This window comes from Euphorbia lathyris, chromosome 3 (assembly GCF_963576675.1).
Source record: "Euphorbia lathyris chromosome 3, ddEupLath1.1, whole genome shotgun sequence".
Lineage (NCBI taxonomy): Eukaryota > Viridiplantae > Streptophyta > Magnoliopsida > Malpighiales > Euphorbiaceae > Euphorbia > Euphorbia lathyris.
In genome coordinates this window covers 100,151,826-100,165,378 of record NC_088912.1, presented here as the reverse complement: position 1 = coordinate 100,165,378, position 13,553 = coordinate 100,151,826, and the positions used below count along the sequence as shown (strand labels likewise).

Genomic DNA, 13,553 nt, shown 5'->3' with positions numbered 1-13,553 from the left:
ATTAGAGAGAACGTGTAGACGAAACGGAGCGGGAGCTCGACGTGCAAGACAAAGAGAACGAAAAAGAGAGAGAAGAATGGCTAGAATGGTACCACCCGAACAACCAGTCCAACCAAACCAGGAAGAAAAGGGGGAGAATGACAACCCTCTGGTCATGCGAATCAGAGATTATTCGAGACCAACTACTGAAGGACATTCATTATGCATCGTGTTGCCCAACGAAAGGAACAACATGTTCAAGGTGAAAGCATCTATGATACAAATGTTGCAGGGTGCCGTACAGTTCAATGGATACCAGTCGGAAGATCCAAATGGGCATATCCTTGAATTTATCACGTTGTGCAACACTTTCAGATCAAACAGGGGCGTTTCTGATGATGTAATCAGACTAAAGCTGTTTCCTTTTTCTCTAAAAGATAAAGCGAAGAATTGGTTGAAAAACTTGCAACCAGGAACGATCACTACTTGGGAAGAAATGGCCAACGCTTTCTTAATGAAATATTTTCCACCAAGACAAGCCATTAAGCTCAGAAACGAGGTCTCCCATTTTGTGCAAGAAGAGGACGAATCATTAACCGAAACATGGGAAAGGTACAAGGAACTACTAAGGAGAGTGCCCAATCATGACATCCCTATATGGATGCAGATGCAAAACTTTTACAATGGGGTAACCAACATTTATAAAATCCAGACCGAGTCCATTGCCAATGGAAACCCCGAAGATCTAGAACCACAAGCCTTGTATGACCTTATTGAGAGAGTAGTAAGCACAAGTTATAACTGGCACTCCGCCAGAAGTGAAGGAAAAAGAGCAGGAAATGAAGATGTTGTGTCGAAATTGACAAGCCAGGTAAAACAGCTTGTCAGACAGCTCGGCAAGATAAATGTGTCCTCGATCCACAACGAACCACCATTCAATGACATTTGTGATTTTTGTGGAGGCCTTCATTTTAACATCAACTGTCCTGGATTTAAGCAGGGAAAGGGTGCACAGGCAGAATGTGATTATGCAGGGTATAATCAGAAGAATCCACCTAACTCGTATTCTAACAGTATAACCCTGCCACAAGAAATCATCCGAATTTTGGATGGACAGACCAGCCCAACCAGCAGGAACAACTGAGATATTAACAACAGCAAGGAGGACACTACCAGAGGCAACCTCAGCAACATTATAAACAACCTGTTCCACTAAAGGAAGACATAGAGCCAGATATGAAGACGATGATGATGCAGTTCATGAAACAGACACAAGCATCAATTAAAAATCTGGAAACACAAGTCCACCAATTAGCTGCATCTACGTCAAAAGGGAAGGGAATAATTGTTGGGGTTTAGTGTCCTATAGACAATTGTTGCAGGATGCAAACTTAATGTAAATGAATTGTTCTTTATATCATTTGTTTTAATGAGATATATGTTTTACAACTATATATAAAGGCAATCCCTTTTAAGCACTAAATAAAGTCTAATAAAAGGAAATCCGTAAGTTTATTTAAAGTGATTATAAAGTGTTCGTAGAAGCATGAAGTGAGACAAAACTTTATAATAAACCAATAAACTTAAAACCACCCCAAGTCAAGTGATATGTTTAGGATTGATATATCACGGTTGAGACTTGTATGTAACAATATCTTTTGTCCGACAGAAAGCTGATCTCACAAGCTTCATATATATAGATATCTGGACAGTTATATAGATCCGATGAAACGTCGTTCATTGGGATTGGGGATCTAATTTGAGATAACAGGATGGGTAGATTCATCCTTGTCACCTGTTCATCTCATTGGTATTAATAGGTATAACTAATCCTCAGACTCAAAGGAATGTTAATTGGTCATCCTGAATTACTGAATGTGAGACTTTGATCCTGCGGTCCCACGATCCTTAACAGAGATGACTCTGGGGTGTGAACTGCAAAGGTTGGGTGTCACGTGAGGTAATTTCAGGGTAGTTATACATTGGATTGAGCATTTATCACTCCCGATTAATGGGAGATACATCCAAGAATCGCTTGTGGAAGACTCGACTCTAAATCCTTGCGAGGTGATAGCTTAAGAGTAAGAAATACAGATTTCACTTAACCTATCTATTTGAGTTGACTCGGCCTATACAAGTAAAACGAACGTCTCACTATATGTGACTTGACATCACTCATACTCATAAGATTCAGTTCAAGGATGTAGTTGATAAAGGGTCGAATTATACCGTAACTAATACGGAAGGGTTAACGACAGAATCAACATGTCTTCTTAACGGACTCTGGGGGAATGATTACAGACTTGCCAATAACATACTCAGTACATCATTCCGTTATGCAAGGATTAAATATAATTCTTGAAGAAATTAATTTAATAGTTGCATACGGCCAGAAGTAGTAAGAACCTAATGGATCACACATAAGACTTGGAACTAAAAGAGAGATGGATGTCATTAATAGATGGAAGCCCAAATGAGCCCAGTAAGGCCCATTTAATTAAGGGGGCCAAAATTTATATATAATTAGTAAGGAATTATTTTAATTCCATTAATCCTAATTTGATTAGGAATATGAATTAAATTAATTAAGAGATAATTAAGTTAGGAGTTTTAATTAGATTAATATACTCCTATTATTATCCAATTAGATTATTTATTATTATCCTAGATATATTAGATATATAATGAGATAATAATTGGGAATCCTATTCCGAATTGAATTCCTATTAAGTAACCTATTCCTATCTAACTAGGGTTTAGATACAAGTGATTATATATACCCCCTCTTTATGTGAATTTCGACTAAGCCTTATCCCTCCCCTCTTGGTGATTTTCGAAATACTCCTCTAGAGAGAGAAAGTGAATTCGCATCCCCCAGTTCGTGGACAAGAATTCATACGGCTTCCATCGATCGATTAATTTTATCTGTCTTTCTTTCTCTTTGATCTTGTGTTGGTTAATTAGAGGCAATCTATTTTGGTTGCATCTCATACGGTTGATTCTAACTTAACCTCACCGTGTTACACTTCGTGCTTGGGAACTCGGAGAAGATTTGTGGGCGCTTATTTAACAACGGTAGATTGTTCTTCAAAAGGTATTCCTTCTTATCCCTCTTTATATGAAATAACGATTAACGGATCCTATGGTTAAAAGGAAGTAGGCTAAAAAATTTATATTTCCGCTGCTATACCTTAGCCTTATTTTCCTTCAATAATACCAAGCAACACAGAGCCAAATCCAAAGGGCAATGTCATGGCAATCACCCTGAGATCTGGTAAGCAAACTCAACCCATTATATCTACTGATGAAAATGCGAAATGCGCAAAAACATCCGAAGAAACTGAAGGGGAGCAGGAACAGACTGTTCCTAGTCAAGAAGAAACCAGGAAGACAAAATCTACCAGTGAGCAAGATCAGGAGGAAAGCGGAAAGATGTACAAGCCACCTCCGCCGTATGTTCCGCCTGTGCCATATCCAACGCGGTTGATCAACAAAAACTTGGAAGAACAGAATTCTAAGGTGTTAGGCACCTTAAGGAAATTGCACATCAACATTCTGTTCGTAGAAGCACTGACACAGATGCCGTCGTATGCAAAGTTCTTGAAAGATCTCTTGTCAAACAAAAAGAATCTGGAGCACATATCGATGATCCAACTCAATAGAGATTGTTCTTCAATACTCCAAAACAAGCAGCAGCTACCGAAAAAGCTAAAAGATCCAGAGAGTTTTTCTATTCCTTGTTCAAATGGAAAGCTAAATATTGAAAATGCACTATGTGACCTAGGAGCTAGCATAAACCTAATGCCTTATTCTGTATATGCTAAACTTGGATTAGGAGAACCCCAGCCTACTCGTATGTCAATTCAGTTGGTCGATCGATCAGTATGTTACCTTAGGGGAGTGGTAGAAGATGTGTTGGTCAAAGTAGGAAAATTCATATTGCCTGTTGATTTTATCATAATGGACATAGATGAAGACCTGCATGTTCCTATTATCCTAGGTTGGCCATTTTTAGCCACGGGTAGAGCATTGATAGATGTGGGAGAAGGACAACTGTTTTTAAGAATTAATGGGGAGAAAGTCATTTTCAAAATGAAATAGGCAATGAGACGAGCTAACAATAATGATGACATATGTTGTTTCTTAGATGAGTTTAAAAGTCTTTCTACTTTGCAGGAACAGGACACTCTGGAGACTCTATTGGGATAAGAGGTGAACTTATGTGAAGGAACAGGCTGTTCCATTGAATCCAACTTACCTACACCTTCTTTCGATCATACTGTTCCCACTCATCAATAACCACCGGAGATACCAATTGTGCCAGTATCTAAACCAGAATTGAAACCATTACCTGCACACCTTGATTATGCCTTCATGGAACCACCAGTGGGAGTCCAGTTATTATATCCTCAAAGTTAACTCCTGATCAGAAAGCTCAACTCATGGAAGTTCTGCGAAGGAACAAGGATGCAATCGCATGGAAAATTGATGATATCAAAGGTATCAATCCGGCAGTTTGTGTCCACTTGATGGAGAAGGAGCACAAGCCATCTGTCCAGCCGCAGTGCAGATTGAACCCCCACATGAAGGAGGTTGTGTGAAAGGAGGTGATTAAGCTGCTGGATGCCGGCATTATTTACCCAATTTCTGATAGTGTGTGGACCAGCCCTGTTCACGTTGTACTAAAGAAGGGAGGAACAACCGTAGTACTCAACAAGAAAGACGAGTTGGTTCCCATAAGAACAATAACAGGATGGCGAGTTTGTGTGGATTACAGAAAGCTCAATGAAGCCACAAGGAAGGATCACTTTCCTTTGCCCTTCATTAACCAGATGTTAGAACGGTTAGCGGGGTATGCATTCTATTGTTTCCTTGACGGTTACTCGGGGTACAATCAGATTGCAATTCACTGTGAGGATCAGGAAAAGACAATGTTCACATATCCATATGGGACCTATACCTACAGGCATATGCCGTTCGGAATGTGCAACGCTCCAGCCACGTTTCAAAGATGCATGATGTCTATATTTCATGATATGGTGGAGCGAACTGTAGAGATATTCATGGACAACTTCTCTGTTTAGGGAAACTCTTTTGAGAGCTGTCTAAACAACCTCGAGACCGTGCTTGTGTGATGCAAGGAGATCCACTTGGTCTTGAATTGGGAGAAATGCCACTTCATGGTTACATGTGGAGTTGTTCTCGGGCATAAAATTTCCGAAAAGGGGATGGAAGTGGACAAGGCTAAGGTGGAAGTGATAGAAAAGTTGGCTGTTCTGACCAATGTAAAAGATGTGCGAAGTTTTCTGGGGCACGCAGGGTTTTACCGCCGGTTTATCAAAGATTTTTCAAAGATTGCACTGCCCTTGTCAGCATTACTTTATAAGGATGCGGAATTTTCTTTTGATGCAAGCTGTCTAAAGGCTTTCGAACTGTTGAAAGGCAAGCTGATCAACTCGCCTATACTGGTAGGACCCGACTGGGAACAGCCTTTTGAGATGATGTGTGATGCAAGTGATACGTGTGTGGGAGCTGTTCTCGGGCAAAGGGTTGAGAAGAAATTCAGACCTATCTATTATGCAAGCAAAACACTAACCGAGACCTAGCAAAATTACACCACGACGGAAAAGGACCTCCTCGCAGTTGTGTATGCTTTCGACAAATTTCGCCCCTACTTGGTGCTGTCAAAAGTTATTGTTCACACAGACCATAATGCACTACGCTACATGTTCCACAAGAAGGATGCAAAACCAAGGCTGATACGGTGGTTGCTTTTACTTCAAGAATTCGATCTCGAAATTAAGGATAAGAAGGGAACGGAAAATGTAGCAGCTGATCATTTGTCAAGAATTCCTCACCAAAGCAACCAAGAACAAACTGAGATTTTGGAGAGTTTTCTAGACGAATGTCTCTATATTGCACAGCCTTCTCCATGGTTTGCTGACATTGCAAACTATCTAGCAAGTTCGCTTAAACCTCACAGCCTATCCACTAATCAAAGGAGGAAGTTTTATGCTGAAATTAAATATTATTTTTAGGAAGAACCCTATCTTTTCAGGTTGTGCGCAGACCAAATTATTCGCAGTTGTATATCTCAAGAGGAGGGACATGCTGTTCTAAGCCATTGTCATGACCGGGAAGCTGGAGGACACCATACCGCTAGCAGAACTATAGCAAAAGTACTTCAATCAGGTTTTTTCTGGCCAACACTTTTTAAAGATGTCAATCTATTCGTTCTCACTTGCAATGAGTGCCAACGAACATGCAATATCTCAGCTAGAAATGCCATGCCCCTCAATAACATAGTTGTTTGTGAAATTTTTGATATATGGGGTATAGATTTTATGGGACCATTCCCTACATCTTTTGGGCATAAATATATCTTAGTAGTTGTTGATTATGTGAGCAAGTGGGTTGAAGCAATGACTAGTCCCACCAATGACGCCCGTGTGGTTGTTAAATTCCTGAAAAGGCTGTTTGCCAGATTCGGTGTCCCACGAGCGATCATTAGTGATCAAGGAACCCACTTGGAGTCTCTCACAGAATTGCCACACCTTACCATCCACAAACAAGTGGACAGGTGGAGATTTCCAATCGTGAAATCAAAAGAATTTTAGAAAAAACTGTTGGAAGTTCTAGGAGAGACTGGGCAAACAAACTTGATGATGCACTTTGGGCGTATAGAACAGCTTATAAAACACCCATTGGGATGTCCCCGTTTAGATTACTGTACAACAAGTCTTGTCACTTGCCGGTTGAAATGGAACATAGGGCTTTTTGGGCATTAACCTTCTTAAATTTTGAGCAACATGCTGTGGGAGACCAACGAAGACTTCAACTCTGTGATATGGAGGAGTTCATGCTGTTTTTGTATGAGAATGCGGTGAATTACAAAGATAATACCAAGATGTGGCACGATAGAAAAATCCAGATAAAGACGTTTCACGAAGGACAAAGAGTTCTCTTGTACAATTTGAGACTCAGGTTGTTTCCTGGGAAGCTTAAATCAAGATGGACGGGACCTTATCTGGTGAACAAGGTTTTTGGTCATGGTGCAGTTAAAATTGGCAAGGAGGGTCAGGAACCTTTTTAGGTGAATGGGCAAAGATTGAAACCCTATCTAGAGAACGATCACACAAGGAAGATCGATACAGTTCACTTCCAAGACCCCCCCCCCCACGCTAGTAGAAGCACAAACAGGGTGTTCGCTACAAACACCAATTGTAGCACAAGTAACTTTGCATTTAAATTAGTTGCATTTCAAATTTTGTTAAATTTTGTTAAAGGTAGTTTAGATTCATTTAGTGTCGTGCAATGGTCCGTAATATGTACCTCCGGCGTAAGCAAAGATGTAAAACTTACACCTTTTCCACAAGGATCGAGTTTGATGTTTTTACTTGTTCAAATAGGGATTTGATTTACCTTTCCATGGACAGACTGTCCTTGGAAACTGGGAGGCGAACTAAAAGTCTGAAAAAGTAAAATGTCTCATCATAGGTCACTAGGTACTTCTTTCACATGCTCTCGTTTCCTCGATAAAAATCCAACGGATAGAGGAGTCATAAATTCAAATTTTGAAGTGTGACCGTTCATTACCTTAGGGTCTCTACAGAGTAACGCGCCTTTTGCCAACCACTTTTCCAGGTGGCGTCCTTTGGACCGCTCTCATAAAGGCAGGTTGGCAACATGACGTTTCATTTCCTCTCCCTACTTAAGGAGACCAACCAAAAATACGGCCCCTCATTCGACTTGTATTATTTTCACACTTTTATTTCACGGTTCACCACATGCTCTATGCTCTTTATCATTGGGAAACCCTATTTAGACTTGAGCACAGGATGAGAACTCGTGGATCTGGCAAGCAGGTAAAAATCGAAGGATCAACGAAGAAAGAAAAAGCTAAGGGCAAAATGACGGGAACAAGCACAGTTGCTTTTATCCCTGATGAAAAATTGGTGAAAAAGATGTCTCAGTTCAAAGATGCAGCAATGCAGACATACTACGAGGAACTTGCGCAACTTGAATTCGGGCCTGTGAGAACAGTTTGTTGGGAGACCTTGAAGAAGCTCAAACTTTACGTGCATGTGCGGAAACTCATGGAGGCAGGCCATTTCGGCTGTTTCTTTGAAATGACGGAGCCGGCCTACAAAGAACTCACGTTGGAATTCCTGGCTACGTTTAAGCACCACCCCGAGATCACAGACCCGGACGAGGAAGGAAAGTTTAGTTTCAGACTAATGACTCACACCCAGCAGCCTTCATTGAACATGTTTAACGGTTTATTGGGTGCCACGGATGATGATGACCTAGAGTCAGAAAGTTACAAGGAGGCGTTCACTCAAACCCCTGATGTGTTTGACCCACAAGCTTTCTAGCAATCTATTTCGAACCAGCCGAGGTATGACGGTAGTGTTTCCAAGACATCAAATATTGATGACTATATCGTCCTTTACCTACATAAATTGGTCTCTGGAACCATCTTTGCCCGTGAAAACCAGGCCACTATTCCCCATGGCGACCTTACGGCTCTGTGGAGTATGACAACCGGGCCCAGAATGAATTTAGGCTATTGGTTTGGGGAGTACATTGCCAACTTTGGAAAGAAGAATTCCTCGGTCATTTGCTGTGGGAGTATCATGACTCGGATTGCAGCTGAGATTGGAGTTTTTAAGCCAGAGGACCGCACCCAACTCACTGTTGTGAACCACCCTGGCCAGATTGATTTAAGGAGCCTACAGAGCATGTTGTTTGGGAAAATGGTGAATGGGAAGTGGGTCTGGATGGCAGACTTTATTGAAGCAAGGAGAGTCAAAAGCCGAAAGAGAAAGAGTGAACCTACTATCTCTGTCTCCTCTGAGTCCGAGCAAGTTAAGCACGAAAAAGACCTTCCCTTTTACATGAAATGTGCAAAGCTCACCAATGATGATATTGTTTGTAAGTTCAATGCCCTGTTTGCACAAAATGTAGCTAACCGAGACCAGATCCATACCCTTGAGCATAAAACTGCTATTCTGCAAGGAGAGGTGGATATGCTGAAGCATCTATGTGTAGAAGAGCATGGGCAGGACAGTCCTTCGGGTACTTCGATCAAAAGTCTGGTAAGAGTGAAATCTGCTGCCCCTGAAACACATACCGCTACCTCCTCGAAAGGGGATGATACTGCTCTGGCTGCGGATCGAGAGGTTGAGTCCTCTCATTCCCCACTTGTCTAAACCTTCACACTTGTCGCTATCCAAGCATCTGGTAACACTTATAACCCTTCTTTACATTCATTGTTACACTCCAATGCGATCATGTTATGATTCTTTTTCTCCCATTTTTAGTGTAACATTGGGGACAATGTTGATTTTTATTTGGGGGTGGGATGCATGCGTTTAAACTGCAAAATTTTTGAGCATAACATGATAAAAAGATGAAACATGCTGTTGTTATAGAATGATATGTTTGACAAATTACCCTCTAATAAATCTCGACGTCCGCTTTAAGCAAATTGTCCGTTATTTGTTTTCTTGTAATTATCTCATTCTCTTGTCTAATTCCTAGCTGTTTGTGCTTTTGTGATTGCAATTTGAGGAAATATCTTTGTGTAATTATTTGAACTCCCAAATCGTGAAGTTCTTAAAAATTTTAAGTTTTAACTCAATCTTCACTTAAAGAATCTCCTGCTCCAATGCAAAAGCCCTAAAATGTGAGAACTTGAGCCTACATTAGCATGAAAATGCACTGATTCTTCATGAGAGGGCTAGTGTATATTGTCTTTAGGTATGCATTGCTTTGGTTGCCTTGTCAAAATGGTAAAATTGTGGAAGAACATAGGAGGAAAAAGGCATTTAGATCCCAAATTCACTCCACAAAAAGCCTACCCGTGCTTTGCACCCACATTTTTAGGATATCCAACTTGAGCCTGAGCCTATTCTTTCTTAAACACTACGAAAAGGAACCAATTCCCTTCACTGAAATCCCAAAATACCTTAAATTTGTCTCATGCCTCAGAACAAGCTGCTCTAGTTAAAGAAAAATACAATTTTAAGAAATTCTGAGTGTATAAAAATAAAATTGTTGAAATGGTGACATCTGAGGAATGATGATTGAGTGAAGTCTTGTTGTATGCTCAGAACGTATGTTCATATCTTGAGCTTGAAATGAAATGTTTGAATTGGTTGTTTCTTGTGTGTTTGAAGATTAGTTTGGCCAATGTTGTAAAACAAACTCTGCAGAGTAATAAAGTGAAACAAGTTCACTAAGTGTTTAAAATGTAATTAAGTTGAATCGCTTGGCATGTGGATATAATTCTCACACTCAAATAGCCATTCATTTCCATACCCTGGCCTTAGCTTAACGATACAACCTATGTGTAAGACCTTTAGACTATGTTCGGGAAACTTTTGATCCATCGAGATAGGGCCAATAAGCAATGTCATAACCTAACGATGATTGTACTAAGCTGAGGAGTGATGATCCCTTCCCTTATGGCAACAAAGGCCATTTGAGAGTGAGTAAATCCCCCTGAACTTAGTGAGGCTTGGAGCATTATAGGTGGTTTAAATGATGATTGAGGTTCAATTTGAAGCTTTGAGGAACTTCATGAGAAAGGAATAATTTTTTTTAACTCTAGCGGAAAAAAAACCTCATTAGCAATCATGATTTGCTCAAAAAGTTTTCTGTCGTAAATTCTTTATGTTTGAATTATTTTTCTATATCTGTTTCGCCTGTTCATCTTTGTTCTATAAATATTTTTCCATTATTCATACTCAATCCCTTGTGATATTGTTATTATCTTTTTGTTTACTTGTGGACAAGTAAGGATTTTATTTGGGGGTATTTGTTAGGCATGAATATGACTGCAATTAAGCAGCATGTTAATAACAATTTGTGAGTGTTTTAGGCAAAATATTCCTAAATAAAAGAACTTATAAGTGTTTTATGCAGATTTGTATTGATTAAGTCAAAAGGGCTACCACACAGCCTGTTTTGCAACGAACCTTGAGGAGTAGAGAAACTTTTGATCCAGCGGATCTCTGCTCCATACCTGATGACGGATATCGACTGGATAAGTGGCAGGAGCGGCATGGCAGTGACAGCATGCGTAGGAAAGGCGGAAAAGCAACATGATGACAAGATGGATCACCCCCTTGAGTGTTCAAGGGTCAAATTAGAATTAATCATTTCCTAGTAACTTAGCTATAGAAAAACAATCTTTTTGTAATATTTTATGGTATGGCTCGTATTTCTTCCCTTATATAGACGTAATGGAGGAAATGAGAGGGTACCTTTAGACTTCGGATAATCGTAAAACTAGAATTTTGGCTTCTTTGGGAGAGGAAAAAGCTCTCTAAGGAAGATGACTCCATCAATGGAGGTTTGTGGAATTAACTGGGGCTGTTCACTCTACACTATGAGTGAGTAGTCATTTTGAATGGGTTTGGCCAGTTAGGGTCGGTTATGTAAGTCCTCTATTATCTTATTTATGAATGAATGGTGATATATTATGCTGTGCTTGATAAATATTTAACTCCATTGCTAGAGTCATGTATGTTAGTGTTAGATGCATGATAGGAAACTGCTTTCATCTTCACGAAACTATTTGTCAAGCATTCAACCCCGAAACAGAGATGTCAGGAGGTTGTAACAAGGGTTTTCCTAACAGAGATGATGTTTCAATCGTAATGCAAGAAAGAACCAACTTTAGGGACGCTTAAGGTTGTAGTACGTCTTAGAATCTTATGAACACACGAGAGTTGACTTAAGTGAGCATTAAAGCAGAGACCTTTACTTCACTTTACGTCATTCATGAATAAATAGGATGTTTAGAGACTGAAAGTAACCTGTTCCGTTGTGCTTAACCTGTTCTGCCTTTTATCATCATTAATTACTTCTTTTAATCAACTAAATCATTGACTTTGTTACTGTTTGAACAACATCTATCAATTTAAAGAAGATACACATCACAAACACCCTGTTCTACGAAGTATTTCTTATAAGATTTAGTCCTCAATCCCTATGGATACGATACTTGACTTATCACTTTATTACTTGTATCTAGTACACTTACCAGAGTCCATTCAGGAGACAATAAGTAGCATGCCCCTTGGAAGATTGGCACTCCTTACATCGCTCCATGATGTATGCCACATCCCTCCTTACTCTAGGCCAATAGTAACGGGAGTTAACCACTTCAAAGGTTTTGTCTCTTCCAAAGTGTCCCCCCAACACCCCTCCGTGTAACTCTCGTATGGATGTGTTTAGAAGACACAATTGGCTACCCTTCATGAGGAACCCATCCACTAATTGATACCCACTCTCTTCGGTACCTCTCCTACATTTCTCCCATTCAAGCCCAAAGTCCGGATCCTCCTCATATTCTTCCTTGATGTGCTCAAAATCCACTAACTCCAAAGCCACTGTTTTCAAGAGGGCTATCCTATGGCTCAAGGCATCTGCCACTTTGTTTTGTTGACCCGCTTTGTGAAGAAGTTGATAAGGAAACTTATCCACGAAAGCGGGCCATCTAGCATGCATAGAGCTCCGTAGTTGTTTTTTACTTCCCAAGTACTTGAGGGCTTGGTGGTCGGTGTACAACATAAACTCCTTCCCGATGAGATAATGTTCCCACATCTTGAGGGGTCGCACTACCGCATAAAACTCCTTGTCATAGGTGGCCCACTTTTGTCTTGACTCACACAATTTCTCACTGAAATAAGCTATGGGCCTTTTCTCTTGCATTAACACACCCCCAACTCCTACTCCACTTGCATCACACTCAACCTCGAAAAGCTTATCAAAATCTGGGAATGCTAAAACAGGAGTGATACTTAGCTTTTCCTTTATCAAGGCGAAGCTGCTCTCTTGTTCATCTCCCCACTTGAAACCTCTACCCTTCTTCAAACACTCGGTCATGGGGGCCACAATAGCGTTGAAATTCCGGATGAACCGTCTGTAGAAAGTAGCCAACCCGTGAAAGCTCCTAATGTCCCCGACGGTCTTCGGAGTCGGCCACTCCCGAATTGCTCTAACTTTCTCTTCATCAACCCGGATACCACTCCCACTAACCACATACCCGAGAAATACCAAACTCTCCATCACAAAGTCACACTTCTTAGTGTTGGCAAAGAGTTGGTTCTCCCGGAGCAAAGCTAGCACATGTCCTCAAATGCCCCACATGCTCTTCCAACGTCATACTATGGATGAGAATGTCGTCAAAGTAGACTACCACAAACTTACCAATCACCGGGCGTAATACTTGATTCATCAACCTCATGAATGTACTTGGTGCATTGTTCATCCCGAATGGCATCACTAGCCACTCATACAACCCGTCACGCGTCTTAAACGCCGTCTTCCATTCATCTCTCGCCTTGATCCGAATTTGGTGGTACCCACTTCTCAAATCAATATTGGAAAAGACCTTGGATCCGCTCAATTGATCAAGCATGTCATCGAGTCGGGGAATTGGAAATTTGTATCGAATGGTGATCTTGTTGATGGCCCGGCTATCCACACACATCCTCCACGACCCATCTTTTTTTGGTGTCAATAAAGCCGGGACCGCACATAGACTCATGCTCTCCCTAACA

General features: G+C 40.6%; 1 non-coding gene across 1 annotated transcript; it reads right to left on the bottom strand.

The window, feature by feature from the left end:
* Nucleotides 1-523: 523 nt before the first annotated feature.
* On the bottom strand, nt 524-630 carry LOC136225251 (small nucleolar RNA R71). Its single transcript, XR_010686976.1, has one exon. It is a non-coding gene; the product is annotated as a small nucleolar RNA R71 (small nucleolar RNA).
* Between the last annotated feature and the right edge of the window lie 12,923 nt (nt 631-13,553).